The sequence below is a fragment of the Panulirus ornatus genome, chromosome 33 (genome assembly GCF_036320965.1).
Source record: "Panulirus ornatus isolate Po-2019 chromosome 33, ASM3632096v1, whole genome shotgun sequence".
Lineage (NCBI taxonomy): Eukaryota > Metazoa > Arthropoda > Malacostraca > Decapoda > Palinuridae > Panulirus > Panulirus ornatus.
Genome location: NC_092256.1, coordinates 13,351,751 through 13,369,039, shown reverse-complemented (window position 1 = coordinate 13,369,039; position 17,289 = coordinate 13,351,751). Strand labels below are relative to the sequence as shown.

The 17,289-nt window shown below is 47.1% G+C and overlaps 1 protein-coding gene across 3 annotated transcripts in view; it reads right to left on the bottom strand.

The window, feature by feature from the left end:
- The window catches only part of dock (SH2/SH3 adaptor protein dock), a 103,743-nt gene that overhangs the window by 39,254 nt on the left and 47,200 nt on the right, over positions 1-17,289 (bottom strand). Inside the window, exon 1 of one of the 3 annotated variants that reach the window (XM_071681646.1) lies at positions 15,239-15,362. The exons of 1 other annotated variant lie outside the window; for it this stretch is intronic. The gene's annotated coding sequence lies outside the window, so the exon portion shown is untranslated. Of the gene's footprint in view, positions 1-15,238; positions 15,363-17,289 lie in introns of those variants that run through there. One more of the 3 variants, XM_071681647.1, reaches the window with a different exon arrangement.

Genomic DNA, 17,289 nt, shown 5'->3' with positions numbered 1-17,289 from the left:
AAAAACAACGCGAATGAAAAAAAAGAAGTAATTTATTCAACCACCAGAGCAAGACGGTGCAAGCCTTGACAACTACCTAAAAAGACCCTTGTGGACCAAAAGTACGACCCTTAAAGCATGACCATACGACCCTTGGGTATGATGGCCTGGCCTCTGATCTAAAACTCATTAGACAGGTCCAAAGCCAGGTCATCACACCTAAGGGTCGCAACACTATGCTCCATGGGTCAATAATCGTACGAATGGTTCGTTCATGACCATACGACCCTTGGGTATGATGGCCTGGCCTCTGATCTAAAACTTGTTAAACAGGTCCAAAGCCAGGTCATCACACCTAAGGGTCGCAACACTATGCTCCAGGGGTCAATAATCGTACGAATGGTTCGTTCATCTGTCCGACAACAGCGTTACTTCGGTGCGAACAATCGGTATGACGTCGGAGGCTTGGCACTCAGAAATCAGCGACTGTGCAGCATCTTTCGCTCTCGTGTCACGTGAACATTCTCTGCCGCAGTGAACCGCTTGAAACGCTCGCTACCTTTCCTCACTGACGTGGAAAACAGCAGACTTTGAAAAGCGTCCACCAAGCACTAAGCCACTGTCCGAGCAAAGGCTCTCACCGCGTGGGTCTTAATTCTAAATTTTTTCTTATTTGTGTAAGACAAATGCCAAAACTGGCCTCGGAGGCAGCGAAAAGAGTGGGAATAGTTCTCAGAAGCCTCCATTAGTGGCCCAAGGGTCGGTAGACCACCTGTTGGTTTATCATCTGGCTATGCTTGTCAACTGCTTTCAAACTTCTGATTTAATAATGAGCTTCTCCCACTGAGTAGGAATTCCTTTCTTTATATCATATATATATATATATATATATATATATATATATATATATATATATATATATATATATATATATATATATATATATATATATATTCCTATGAGTCCACGGGGAAAATGAGACACGATAAGTTCCCAAGTGCACTTTCGTGTAATAATCACATCATCAGGGGGAGACAAGAGAGAAATATAAGTCAGTTGATATACATCGAAGAGACGAAGTTAGGACTCAATTTGGTAAACATGATTGTCCAAAACATATATATATATATATATATATATATATATATATATATATATATATATATATATATATATATATATATATATATATATATATATATATATATATATAAAGATTGCCTGATCAATTGATGATGAAGATATGAGAGCGTAGAGATTTCCAAAGCGAGGGGTAAGGAAAGAAATAGTTATTACAACGGCCCACTCTTTGAGTTGCCAACGGCCATATAGAATTCATGTAACGCAGTTTTTGATTTTAGCCAGTTGGAGAATTCTAAGAGTGGTATAAAATCAAAAACTGCGTTACATGAATTCTATATGGCCGTTGGCAACTCAAAGAGTGGGCCGTTGTAATAACTATTTCTTTCCTTACCCCTCGCTTTGGAAATCTCTACGCTCTCATATCTTCATCATCAATTGATCAGGCAATCTTTAAAAGACATGTTTTTTCACTTCCTCCAAAATTCACATAATTACATTTTCTTGTCTCTTCTTTTTCCCTTTCATTAACCTCTTAAAACATTTCAATTAAGACCCGGTCTTTATGTGGACTTCAGTCCGTGAATGGAGCCTAAAAAAAAAAGAGAAAATCTTGCATGAATTGTATTATATACAAAATACTGATGTACTGTGAATTTTGAGTTAGTTCTCAGCGTACTAGGCTATACCCAATGTCAGTATTGTGCTGATACATCCTCCGCATCCTCGTAGCTCAGGATATTGGTGCTGTGTTTAATGGTGTCATAATTTACTTTTTAAAAAGCAATATACAGAGTAAAAAGATGAGGGAAAGCTAATCGGATGAGAGGCACAGTCTACCCCCAACGGAAAAGTCCCCTCCCGGTCCTCTCCGCCCACCGTTATAACCGTCATCCACGGAGTGACCTACAATTTTTTTTCTTTTTTTTTGAAGTGTCAGGGGAGCATGACCTGTGATCTCACTTGTCACTCATGTCAGACACAGGTATCTGTGAATTATTTTACTGCTGTGTTCCAGTTGGTCAACCTTGACCCATGCAGTGTGTGTGTGTGACCTCTGAACCTTCTCTTCCTTCAGCATGTCATCGACAACGTGGCTCAGAGAAGTTCACTCGCACTTAACCTCTTCGGCCGGACGATACGACCCCTGGCTATTCTAATCAGAACCTTAGAGGGTAAAATGCCGGGCCATCACAGCCAAGGGACGTAGCGTCGTCTTCAAGGGTATAATGATATAATGAATGGTTTATTAACTTTAATCCTCACACAGATAACCCAGTCTGTCAAGGAAACCACTGGCCTTCAAACTAAAGCGATTATCATAACTTTTATCATTATCATTATATCATTATCATTATTATCATTATTTCACTATTAGTTATCGTTTATCTTTTACTGATGCAAAGAAGAACGTGATTTCATGATGACCCCCGATAACTGTCCACAGAAAAATAACTAAGTGAATCAACTTATCCTTTGTTTGAAAATGTTTCCACTTTGGACGCCAAAGAGGTTTGATCCAGGGTATGCAAAATTCACAGCAGCCTTGAGCTGTGCGCAAGTGCCTTCGTGAAACTCTGAACTTCCTGGGTCAAGGGTAAACCACACCTACACAAGCTTCCTGACCTCTATCCTGGAATATGCCAGACTGACGCGCCTGAACCCCGGGGTGGGGAATCCATTTCCTGATCGAAGTCTTTAAGCGTGTGAGTATTTATTGGAGACATATATCACGGGAATTGCTCAGCCTGCTTCCGAACCTAGCCCAGGACGGAACACAGTTAACACATCTACAGGGGGAAGGGCAGTCTTCCTCCACCTTACCTCTGTACAGAGTTCTAACTAGAGCAACTCCCCCGTCTCTCAATTCTTAGCCTGAACCCATCCTCTATTCCTCTTTTACACACAATGCTTTGGCGTCTTCCCTCCACAGTTGGCTGGTGAGGTGCCTCCGTCTCCTCTTCTTTTCAGGGCCACCGAACACCTAGCTAAGACCACACCACCGTGACCACTGCACTGACTGAACATCGGCGTCTCGAAGCCAAATCAATTGAACTGTTTTCCATAGCCTTGGCGCGGCAGTCGACCCACACCCAACACAGGTGGTCAATACTTCCCCTAGGGGCTGGTAGATAAGTGGGCACCTGGTTTAGGCTGGAGCGTGTGTATGTGTGTGTGTGTGTGTGTGTGTGTGTGTGTGTGTGTGTGTGTGTGTGTGTGTGTGTATAAACATGATAGGACGGGAGTAAAGTCATAATTAACATATATAAGGTTAAAAGATGGGCAGTACGAGCGTGAGTGAAACTCTTCCTCGTAACACAAACACAGGGAGTCCAAAACTGGCCACTCTTTGGTCGGGGAGGAGGAGGAAGAGGAGGAGGAGGAGGTTATAATTAGTTTGATAAGAATACGTACACGTGCAATGTCATCTTCACCACTACCACGGTCAAGAAGACACACGGCAATGGCTCAAACGATGACCCCAAAACATTAATCAACCATGTAAATATGTATCGGAAACTGGAATAGCGGATCACTATATATTCACACACTCAAAACTCACAAACGAAAATCAGAATCCGTCTTCCGCGAGACCCACATATCTTTAACACAGTGATGGGAAAAACACTGAAACACCAATGGTGAGACGCTGTGTGTAAATGCAGGCAAACTCTGCCGCGATGCAGCCAACTCTGGTGGTGGACTCGCAGAACATTGTGGAAAACGTTACAACACAAAACACCGACCTGGGAGCTTGATGAAGTCGGTACACTACCCACTCCATGGCCACGTCAGACCCATCATGACCATCTCTATCTCTTCGTCTATGAAGGTGCTGCATATTTCATGCATTGTCATGACAGCATCTGGAACCCCACGTTAACCATCTGGAAGCCCACTAATACCTGGTGCACGTCATTTATCCTCGCCTTTACTCGTCTTTCCCACCTTATCAATACAGTCACACACTGGGTCACGATCGCACCCACTGTAACACCAACTGTGTGTGGCTCAATGAGATTCCTGAGGAAACTGGCAAGAGTAATTGGCACTAAAGTGGGGAAGGTGTGAAGAGGGCGAGGTGGCGGTGTTTGCCGGGAGGCGTGGGTCAGACCGGTGGCTGCCTGCCTGAATTATTGATGGTGACCTTATACTGGATCACGAAAGGCTGCTGCTGTTGCCGCTGCAGCTGCATACCCACACACACACACACACACACACACACACACACACACACACACACACCTCTGCATGACACGCCTCTGCATCGCTTCTCCAAGATGAGTCCGAATGCATTTCGCTGCACACTCAAACCACACACACACACACAAATACACATGCACTGCGAAAAAGGCACAGACCCACTCGCCTAGACAGACAGACAGACAGACAGAATGAAGAATACTCGTGCACGTACACCATCAAAGCCTTCATAAAAGCTGGTGGTACCCAAGTAGCGTAGGTCACAGGCATCCCCCGTCCAAGGCAGTACCACCCTCCTGGGTATCAGAGAGACTGGTGATGGGCGACGCAGCAGCTTATCACGTACCCTCCCACCCTAGGCCCATGTCACTGCTTTTTGCTCTCTCTCTCTCTCTCTCTCTCTCTCTCTCTCTCTCTCTCTCTCTCTCTCTCTCTCTCTCTCTCCCTCCCCTACACGTGGGCGAGACAAACTCATACCCTATCCGTCCCAAACACAGCATCTAACAACACATAACTTACAACCCTTTATACTTCACAAGTTATCTCTTTCAATGATCGTAAAAATAATACAAAAGTACATTTTCATCCAGATTGTCTGGTGCCGAATCAGAACGGCGGCACAGGTCGAGGAGGGCTGTATAGTTTCCAGGGCCCTCTTAACTGACATCAAGCGACTGGAACCTATATCACCCTTAGACTTCGCTCTTCCCTTGTTCATTTCTGCAACATGCACTATCTCAAATTATCCAACCCTCCCTCCGTAAAACACTATCTATCAGTTCCTTCCCTCGATCTATATGAAGCCCAAGTGTCCAATGCTGCTTCCCCTCTACACTACCAGATCTCTATAACTTTAATCTTCATCATTTCTGATTCAAGGGCGGTGTTTGCTCCTACTGTAATACAGAAACCCACACTGCTCACCTCGTGGATCTTGGATCACGTACCATCTCGCTCAAAATTTCCCTACCGTCTACAACTTTGCTTTTGTGCTTGGTTAACTTCCCCTTCCTTCAATTCATCCTACTATGGAAACTCTTTGACTAACTGACTTCCAGCCTCGTGCTGAAATCCTCTCTACAAGGGGGATTTCAATGTGCACCACAAGGATTTGGCGAGGCTCTGGCTGGGATGATCCCGACAGAGCCGAGGCCTTCAAGGTTTCACTCCCAAACGAAATGGAAACCCGACAAGAACTCCCAATCCGTAACGACAACTCTTCCAAAACGTACAATCTCAATTTCATTTCCAAACTCTTTCTATAAATACACTATTTCTGCCTCTTAGGATCCTCCCTCCGACCACAACCTTATCTCTGTCCCTTCTAAACTGGGCACGCCCATCATCTACGCCCATCCTTGAAAGGCCAACTTTGGCACTTTGCGAGAGCCCAAGCCGTCATCCCTGGAATAATCATTACCCTTCCCTGGGCGGTTATTGCTTTACTCTCCGGGATGCCTCAGGTTTGGCTAAATATATAGCTGGGGTTATCTCTGCAGATTAGTAATCCTAGATCCTTTTCATTACAGTTTTATATCCCCTTTTCCATCCCATCCATTAAGGTGTGATCGCTCCTGCACTGAAATCCGTCAGAAATACCCTGAGATGCTTGAGATCCCAATACCGGTGGGTCTTGCCAGCCCTCTTTTGGTTCCTGATGGCGAAGAATCCAGCACTGGCTGCTCATTGTGACCGGTCTCGTAGCTCGTGCTTGGGGAGCCTCAACGGGAGGGACACCCAGCCTACTGTGAGATGGAGAGTACTGGTGGTTCCAGTGTCCCTCCTTCTCTAGAATCACGACTGGGGGCAGGTACACCCAGCCTGACTTTACTGATCGAGGATGGCTCACGGTGCGCCACGTCACCTCGGTATATACAGCACCCCATGTTGGCCACCTCACACGTAAACAAACACCCAAGCCACGAAGCTCTCGCTTCACAACAACCTTCCTCTCCTTCACCACCTCTCCCTCCCTGTCTTCACCATTCCTCCTCCTCCATTTTTTTCAAAACCTCTCTCTTCAATACCTTCATTTCCCCAACTCATCCAGGCGATCCTTCAACGCTTCCCTCTGTACACCCGAGGCAACCATCATCTCCCTAGACATCTTTTGACAACGAAGACTTCCCCTCTGAGCTCCATGAGCATAGTCATACCATCGTATTTCCCAATCGCAAATCTTCCGTGGGATTAACACGCAATCACCCGTGGGGGAAGCCATGATACAAAAAGTAAACAGCTACCTCATTTACTAATGCACCTAGTTTACACTGGGATGTGAGTACCATGAAACGCTTTAGTAAGCAAATATCTATTTACCTATGATGGTTTAAGACTTCCCAGTATGTGTTTACAGAGCACAATCTCTCAGCAAATGCAGCGCGTGGAACGTGGGAAGTGGCCAATACAGGAGAGGTGATTCTGAGTGGCTGTTCCCGGCATCAACGAACGGTTCAGCAAGATCCAAAACCACCTGAGATCGAAAGAACTTCCCTGATCATGAGTCCTAACCCTCCAGTTCTTTGCGATGAAAGTTACCCTAATATGGAAACTTCCCATGATCATCTTCCACATCTGAAGCGCAATCAATACATCAGACCACGTGCGGACGGCAGTAACAAAATCTAATCGCGAGCCCATTAGGAAAAAGTTTCAGAAACTGATGAGGTAATGTTCTCTAGTGCCTCCTTATCGAGGCAGAACAACGGGACGGTGTGCCTGCCTTGTGACGCAGTTCGGTTGGAAGCATGCGAGTCCGTGGTAGGCAGCCAGGCTAAGGGGTGGGTGGACTGACGGTGGAAGCGATGCCTCATATCTCTTAAACACTACCAACTCCAGTTCTCTCCCAACATACACACACACACACACACACACATCTGCCTTCCTCTAACTACCTAACCTACTTACTCACTCCTCTCTCTCTCTCTCTCTCTCTCTCTCTCTCTCTCTCTCAGAGATACCAATATTTTTTTCCATACTTATACAATACAAATTCTGAAGTACCTCTCTCTGCCTCCCTGAAGGGGGGGGGGGGTCACCTCGATGATGGTACTCTGCCGTCCGCTGAGCCTTTAAACCCCCAACTAACCCCTCTGGGCAGCCCGCCATTACCTCCGCTGGACAAAGGAAACGTCACCTTCACTGAAGACATTACGAACACCGGTCAACACGGCGTGCGTCTCCTGCAGGAGGCGGTCTGCAAGCTACACCGTGATCCGCCGGCGTAAGGTGAGGTGTGTGGTACACGAAGGGAGGAGACCACACGAGGTAACAAACGTTTCAGTCTTCAACATCCACGCTGCACGTAGACACTCTCGTTGCATGAACACGTACCAATGTCTATATACACATATCTAAGTAGAGTACCTATATAAATCTGAGATGACTGCCGCGCTATCTAAACACCCGACAACAAGGCTTTCACGGGCCGTAAACATCCTGGGTAATGACTCTCTGTATACACGAAGACAAACATCATCTCAGCCTCACTAGTGGAACATATCCACACACACACCACACACACGCCCTAGGTAAAACTGGAGGTATGCTGCGGTCTCCTCCGCCAACATAGCACACATGTAAAACTGTTCAGCCAGTGATGAACACCATTATCCTCACCACATAAGGACAACTCCACATGGCCCACACAAAAGTGGTGGTGGTCGTCTCGGCGGAAGCGGAAGCAGTCCGGGAAATGGCTCAGCGTTACTGCATTAGAAAAAAAAAAGTTCATTGGCGCAGACGCTAATAAAGGAAGTTAAAGTTTCTACCCACGGAGGGAGGGAGAAGTTTGCGCCATGGAGGAAAACAGGAATTCTGGGAAGAAAATAGGAAGTTGGATCAATAACGATGACCTCGGGCCTATGCGGGAAGATGGCTTTGAACCACGAGATTGAGAGCAGAGAAGTTGGGGGAAAACACGGTAGAGGAACAAGGGACGACAAGGCAAAGATCGATTTCAAATGAACACGGCTGAAGGAATCTCCCATCGCCTGGGAGAAGGGAGAGAAGAGAGAGACTGGATCGATACAGCCACCTCGTACCCAACTGGGATGGGGAGAGCCTTTTCAAACCATCTTCCTGGTTCAGACCAAACAACACACGATGATCGAGGGGGTAGTAGGAGGTGGTCCAGGGGTGGGCCATCGGCGGCCTCGACCTTGACACTATAACACTTACATCGGCTGCCACACGTTAGGCTACCACCACGTGAGACCAAACGATCACATTCATCTTGTAATCACAGCCGAGAGATCGCCTTCCTCCCGACGCTGTCACATCCTCATTCCTCGTCGCCACGATCCACCACTGCTCGAGTACAGCTTTCTTCATGTACCACCACGTGAGACCACATGATCGCAGTCCTCATCTTGGAATCACAGCCGAGATCGTCTTCCTCCCGACACTGTCACATCCTCATTCCTCGTCACCACGACCCACCCCTGCTCGAGTACAGCTTTCTTCACGTGTGTTCCCGATATTTTCGTTGCCCCCCCTCACGCCCAAGCAAGTGGTTTAACATGATTAACTCACCCACGAAAATTGGCTCGGTTAGCGGCAGCTGAGTCTGTTTATAGCGGTTGATTCCACCTCTCCCAAAGCAGATTAAGGTCTCCTTCCTCTCCTTCCAATGCCTCTCTGAAGGGGGAGGGATTCCACGGCCAGTTCAGCAGGAACAGCTAAATGCCTTCTGAAAGTCTATGTAGGAAAAAAAGAGCACGTTTAATGCTTCCTTGCAGAGGGACCAGCCAGCTGCCGCGCTTGACTTGTCTCCACCAATCACGAGTTACCTCTTGTGGGCCGCTATTTACTCTACTCGAGTAGGAATTCAGCTGATGGGCCACAGAAGTGACTCCACGTGGAGTGAATATTCACTGGTGCGGACAGTGGCTCCAGTCCCAGGGCAAAGTGCAGCCAGTTCACAGTCTAACCCAACTGTTCATCCTCTCCTTTGTGGCTACACAATGGAACGAGTACTTGGCCTAAGGTAGGGTTGTGCAATTGCTTGTGTACGTAAGGTTGATGTATAAGATACGAGACAGGGTAAACGCGAACGTAAATCACCCCGTAATACGTCGACGTCAACAGGATATCAAGAGAGAGATGTCGACAGTTGACTGACTACAATGACGCGTCCGCCCATAAAAACGTTCGCACTTTTTTTTTTTGTTTTGTTTTGCGCGTTCATTCTTATTATGCTAACGAGCCCTTTGACTTTATGTTTGTCGAACCAGATAAAGTCTTAAAAGACGAAAAAGATTTTCACCATCTCCAGTAACACTTAAAAAAGCCTGGCCTGGATGGGAGAGGGACTTTAGCCCGTGACCGAAGCCTTTGAACGTATGTAAAGAAAACTTTCAGCATACACACCACCAGGAGCAACATGCCTGCCTCTCCTGCGGCAGCAGTTTCTCAAAATATTCCGGTTTTAAATGTGTTGGAGACTTCTCAAGAAACACGATGCAAAAAAGAAAGCTTGCTTGCTTCACAACTCTCTTTACTACCCTGAACGCTGAAACCGCCAAGCTGCAACGCCATCTACAATTACCAGCATTATGGTGGAAAAATGAGGCGACAAACTAATGGGAAACACTAGCGAGAACGGACAGCTGAGACATGAAAAATTCTATACTTATTTTTCCTTGTCATTACGTCTTGCACAACGATAAAAGTTGGGGAGGGGGATATTGTTCTGCAGCGACCACAAGGGAGGGCGGGGAGGGGGTGAGAGAAAGCAAGGTTGGGGTGGGTGAAAAGGGGGGTGCTAGAAGGCTGGGTGGATGAAAGGGAGGGAGGGAGGAAGCTGGGTGGATGAAATGGAAAGTGGAAGAAGGCTCGTGGATAACAGGGAGGACAGGGAACGAAAGAAGGTATAGACGACAATAATAATAAGGGCGGGCGGCTCTCAGTGATCCGACTTGAGGGACAAGAGTGGGGAGTGTTGCACGACGAGCCGCGAGGGATGGGGAGGGTGTGAGCACATGTGAGAGCTTGTGTTGAGCGGCGTTGGGGAGGGTTGCTGAGGCTTGGACATGGGCCGGGGAGGGTGTGGCCACGTGATGCTCGTCAGCAGGTGAAGGCAGGATGGAGAAGAGCTAGGCAGGTGGGAAGTGGCTGTGAGGAGAGAGGTGGGCGTGCAGTTCGGTCTAGAGGTGAGCGAGGAGGTGTGGATGTTCTGTGGGAAGGTGTGGGGGGACGTATGGGGAGTGTGGGAAGCGATGGAGCTCAATATATTGATCGTGGCGTGGCAGGAGCAGCAGCACTTCAGCCACCACCCTCGTCCCACGCCAGCTCATGTCATACCAGCACTACCGCTGAACACAAACACATCACGTGTGTCACGTGCCTGAACTACTCTGGAAGTACTCACCTACCAAGGCCAAGGCCACTGCTCGCTACCCACCAGCACCACTTCTGCACCTTTACTCTTTCCCCACGTCCCACGCCGCCAGACAATACCTCCCGCCACTAAACACCCACGCAACCGCCCAGCACCACCCTCGACGCTTTATATTACCGACCAGCAACAGACTAGTGGTACACTATACGTACCACAGCCGGCCCACCTGCCTCAAAATCACGATGAAAAGCACCAGCACTATACATACGACCCGTCGACCATCCGCGGCCCAAAACACCAATCGACGAACGCACCAGCGATCTTCTGCATCTGTCATGTGCATCCATGACGCTGGTCTTCAACTTGCACATGCTAAATAACATATGATAAAACATACTTGGTTACTGGTTTAGCCCTGTGCCGCCGCATTCACCACCTCCGACCCAACTCCAGATCGAGCAGAAGCCTAAACCACGGGAACACACGATGAGAATCCAACATCTGAGCCGAAATGTACGATTTTCCATTCCACGTTTTCTAAAACAACTAATGTAACTCCTGAGAACCTAACTTGACAGAACTGAGGCAAAATATAAATGAATCCTTTAGTAAAATCTCTACGTGTTCTCTACGCCTTTAGAATCCAAGTTGTAAACCGAAATAAGTTTTCCTCCGGCACCAGAATCCAGCCAGACCTTGCCCCAGCCTCACACAGCTAACCGGCAGACCCCACACCAGCTCCCACCATAAAGGAAAGAGCTGAGTCGTCTTTGTTTCATAATGATTATTCTTACCCTGAAGTGAAAGGAGAGAGTATGGGAATCTGTATGAAAGACGTGGAAGGTGTTAAGTATAGAGGAATGTAAGGTAATTAAGAGTTTAGAGGAATGTAAGGTAATTAGGGAATTTGAGAAGAAAGACGTGAGGGAAGAGGACAAAAAATATGAAACTGGTAATAGGCATTAAAAGATTAAGCACTGCATGAAGGTAACGGTGGGGGTGTGTGCATGAGGAAGGTAAAGACGAGGGTGTGGGTAGCGGCAGCAGCACAGAACCAGGTGTTGTTGTTGTCATGCTAGACACACGCCGGGACACCCGCCCCAATCCACCCCCCCACCACAACCCTGCCATCCCCAACAAGCTACTGCTCTCTCCCTCCACATCCACCCCTCTCCGTAATGCACGCCCTCAACACAGAAAGATGAGAAATACATCAAAGCCAACGACACTTACGAGAGAATTCATTTCGTGAAATGATACAAATAGATAACAAAATTCTTGGTTCAGGACAACCCCCGTTTTCTTATCAACGTATCCCGTCGACAACATAACCTTACCCCCACCTCAATGCTTCGGGCTCTGTAAGGCATATCAGGTTTAGGAGCTCTTTGATAGGGTTTGTGGGGGGGAGAAGTGACGGGTTAACCTCAATCCACAACCAGTAGATTATGCAGTAGCCTGATGCCAGCTCTTTAACTGCGGCTCCCGTATACATAATCAATATATGCGCCCACCTCTGACAGTATGGGCATCACGAATAAAAGTGTGCTAGCTCCTACCGCTTTCTGAAAATATTACTATATATATATATATATATATATATATATATATATATATATATATATATATATATATATATATATTGGTAATAATTGCAACGTAAAAAACTCCACAGTATTGATAAATCTATAATCAATATAACCAAATGTTTCAATGCGTACATCAACAATGTAAACAGCTGCTGCACGTTCATGAAACAACAAAGTAAACAACTGTTGCGTAAATCACTAACAATGGGAACAGCTGGTGAGCATTTGCTACCAACAACAAGTGTCCGCAAACAACTTGTGAACCACACAGACACTGTAAAACGAGAACCTATGAGAGTTCAAGTTACGTACGTCGATATAAATAAAATAATTTCTCGACGATGTACGACAACCAACAACACCGAAACGATTACGCTACCAAAATATAATGTCAGCAGACAACTTCTAAAAGTTTACGATAGAAACAGAGTACAGACCCAACTGCTGAATGTTCATGTTACTAACGACAATATAAAATGAACAGGTTCTAAAAACGCTTGTGTTACCAACAATAATCTCAAGTCACAACTCAAAAAAATGACCTTACTAATAGCAATACAAAACAAACAGGTTCTAAACTTTTGTGGTATCAATAATAATGTCAACTCACAGCTCAATAAATCACCTCACCAGTAACAACGTACACGAACAACTTCCAGACATTTACCTTACCAAATGTGGATAAAGTTCTTCACGTGTTTACGTCACCATGAAAGTCTAACAAATAACTCCTGACCGTTTACGTTACCGGGAAAGTTATGTCCAACAACCTGATGAAGTATTTGGATCTAACAAGATGAACATACAAATACTGTCCGTGTTGAGCAGCAACAGCAGCAGCAGCAGCAAGCCCAGCAACAACCCCCCCACACACCCCCAACCCTCGCAACTGATATTACCAGAGTGTGACCTCATGTGGCACGGAGGCTTCCCCCTCTCCTCCAACCCACCACCGCCACACCTGCACGTCACCTTGTCACCCTTCTCCCCGCCCCGACACGAGATCTTCCACACGTCCATACACGAACCACATCCCAGACCCTCTCTCATCACCAACTCGAAGTTGACATCACCACCACATCATCCCCAGAGCACCACGTCCACCACTACCTTCAAAGCACCATTACAGTACAAATGCCACATTACCACAACCCACAACTCCATACTACAGTCTCTAACCTGAACAACCTCGGGGGATGACACATCCAACATCACAACATCATGAATACTGTGCAGGGCAAGCAGAGTGCCCGCCAATAATGTCGTCCCGCTGGTCGTGTGGAGCACGAACAGACTCGTCAGGCCGCCATATCCGGGTCCGGTGTCAGGTATTTCCCTCCTCCCCCCCCAGACCATGAGCATTATACCCTCCCTGAAAAACATTACCCTCGCCACATCCATCCACCACCCCTGTTTCACCAGCGGCACGACCCACTCTATCACCAACACCTACAGCCCTAACATCATTACTACCACAACTCCAACATCGTCATCACCACGACACCAACATCACCACCATTACTACCACAACCCCGACAGCAGTATCACAACCACGACCCCTGTTCAGACGACCGAGCAAGCTTAGGCCCAGGGCACTGCCACTTCATCCACCGTCCAGTCCCTCGTCAACACCACCACCACCACGACAACTCTCACCACCTTCATCATCACCGCAGCCCCAGTAGAGCCAACATGACCCCCTCGTCCTCCTCCACCACCACTACCACTAACCCAACATGAGCTTCACCACCACTAACGTGACATGCGCATCACCAACACTACCCCAACCCCAAGCATCACCAACACTAACTTCAATATATGTATCACGACCAATATCCCCCCCCCCAAACATGAGCAACCCTACCACTACCTCCAACATGAGCATCAACACCACTACCCCCAACATGAACACCAATAACCACAACATCAGCGTCACTACATATCCTCATAGTTGTAATCACTAAAGACCCGGCATCACCACCTCGACCCGAAGCTTAAGCAGCACAGCCCCAGCTTCACCATCACGACTCCCAAGTTCCATCACTATAACCCCGACTTCACCACCACAAACCCCAGCTTCACCACCATGAACCCTAGCGCCAGCTCCATAACCCCAGCTTCACCAACATGACCCCTTAGGTCCAGCACTAAAACCCCAGCTTCAACGCCACCAACCAAGGTCCAGCACCACAACCTTAAACTCCAGCATCATAGTCCAAGCTGCACCGCCACTACCCCCAAGGTCCAGCACCATAACCCTAACTGCACCGCCACTAACCCCAGTTCCAGCACCATAACCCCAAGCTGCACCGCCACTACCCCCAAGGTCCACACCATAACCCCAACTGCACCACCACTAACCCCAGTTCCAGCACCATAACCCCAAGCTGCACCGCTACTACCCCCAGTTCCAGCACCATAACCCCAAGCTGCACCACTACTACCCCCAAGGTCCAGCACCATAACCCCAACTGCACCACCACTAACCCCAGTTCCAGCACCATAACCCCAGCTGCACCGCCACCACCCCAGGCCCAGCACTACAACCCAAACTGCAACGCCACTACCCCCAGGTACAGCATCACAACCCTAGCTTCGCCACCACGACCCCCCCAACTCCAGCAGTAGGACACCCGCTCCCCCTCACTTGCAGCACAACAAAGCCTACATCACGACCACAGTCAGTAGGCAGTAGTGCGAGGGGCAGGGGGAGCAGGAGGAGGAGGAGGAGGTGGTGGTGGTGGCTTCTTGTGGTCCCAGTAGGCCACCTTGCCAAGTGAGCAGCGTTCTCAGGGTGCTGGTGTCCCTCCTGCAGAGACTTGTCCCCTGGCGGCCGTCCCCTCCCCCCGGCAGCCTCCAGGCGGGACCCCCCGCAGGACTATACACATACGCCGCCACGCCCCCCTGGAAATCCCGGTGACACACGGAGGGCAGCATCCTGCAGCAGGGTGGGCGATCCTGGCGGCGGTGAACCAGAGGCCCAGTCACCACCTCCCTCCTCATCCAGGGTAATGATGAGCTCCCACCCTCCTCCTCACAACGTTACCCGAGAGGATGTGAGATAACGTTTACACTGCGTGTTGTGGTAGACACTGGCGGTATGAGGGCCTCACGCCAGGACACGGCTCGACCCAACACTGAGCCCCCTCCACACTGCCGCCCCAGCTCCCTCCGCCAGCTAAACACCCCCCCCCCTCCTCCCCCTAACTTCCAACCCCCCCACCACGGCCGCCACCCATCCCAACGCGCACTCTCACACCCACTCCCAACCCTTTCACTTCTCTATACCCCTTTCTCTCTGTACCTCTACAGCTTAATTCTTTTATTCACGTTTCCCCTCGGTTTTTTCCCTTTTGCCTGCCCCTGCCACCCCTCAATCTTGCTGCACCACACCTAAATCCACCCACACATCCTAAACACACTTGCGCCTAATTCTTCACCCATCTCTACTCCACACAAACTCCACCTCACCCATGTACAATCCCTTCCATTCAGTCTCACCACGCCCACAACCTGTTAACCACGCCCGCTTTCCACGCCCTTTCCATCCCAGCTCACACCACGCCCCCCTTCAGCCTAGCCATCATTTCAGCCCTGCTCACCAGCTCTCCCAGACACCCTCCCCCTCCACCACCTCTTCGGGCTGTAACTGATCGAAGTGGATACATAATCCTTTCACTGTAACTGCCGATCATCTGATGCTGTTGCAACTTCTCAGTGCTTACATTATGCTTCGCTGAAAATCTTCCAACAGTGGGCGATTCACGAGTGTGTGTCAGACACATCCACACCCGCTGCTAAACAATGGCTCGTATCATCTGTGTCAGTTTGTCCGCCTGAATCAGTTTCACTACCCAACATCTATCTATCTATCTACCTATCTATCTATCTATCTATCTATCTATCTATCTATATATATATATATATATATATATATATATATAGATAGATATATATATATATATATATATATATATATATATATATATATATATATATATATATATATATATATATATATTTCTCTCTCTTTTAATACATATTCGCCATTTCCCGCGTTAGCGAGTAGCGGTAAGAACAGAGGAATATATTTCTCTCTCTTTTAATACATATTCGCCATTTCCCGCGTTAGCGAGGTAGCGGTAAGAACAGAGGACTGAGCCTTAGAGGTAATATCTTTACTTGGCCCCCTTCTCTGTTCTTTCTTTTGGAAAATTAAGAACAGGAGAGGAATTCCAGTCCTCCGCTCCCTCCCCTTTTAGTCGCCTTCTACGACATGCAGGGAATACGTGGGAAGTATTCTTTCTCTCCTATCCCCAGGGATATATATATATATATATATATATATATATATATATATATATATATATATATATATATATATATATATATATATGCTAACCACAAGGATAATTTGACTTTAATTCCCTGGTTGCTTAAATCATTTAATGTAAACGTAAGACTTTATCAATAACACTGAAAAAGGAAATAAATAAAAAACTCACCAAAAAATTCTGCGGGCTATTTCTAGACATATTGTAAGTAAGGCAGACTGGTAAAGATCTTTATCTTAGACTTAAGCAAGATAAATATAGTATAAGAACAAGAGACGATTCAAATGCTTTGTTTAATCATGTTAAAAATTATGATCAGTGTACTGACTGGAGTACTACTAATTCTGTTATCAACTGTAACTCCTTTACCACGAGAAATATAACTGAATCATCTAAATCACTAAATACATAAAGAACTGTAACATTAGTACTAGTGAAGGTCTATACAAACTGGATAGCTTTGTCGTTGGCAAAATTTACAAACAGTTCCTTTTCCTATCCACATAATAAAAATTTTATGAGAGGCATGATGCCAGACCCGAACACCATCATCCCGTAACGCTTGTTTACCAATGGCGTCTTACCTACGTCTCTTCCTTTTAAATCAACTGACTATTGACACATTAATGTTTCTCCCATGACGATGTGATCATTACATGAAAGTGCACTTGGGAACTTATCGTGTTTCATTTTCCTCCCGGTTATTAGCATATACTTCATCACGCGCACCACTGTGACCTCTTGCAATATATATATATATATA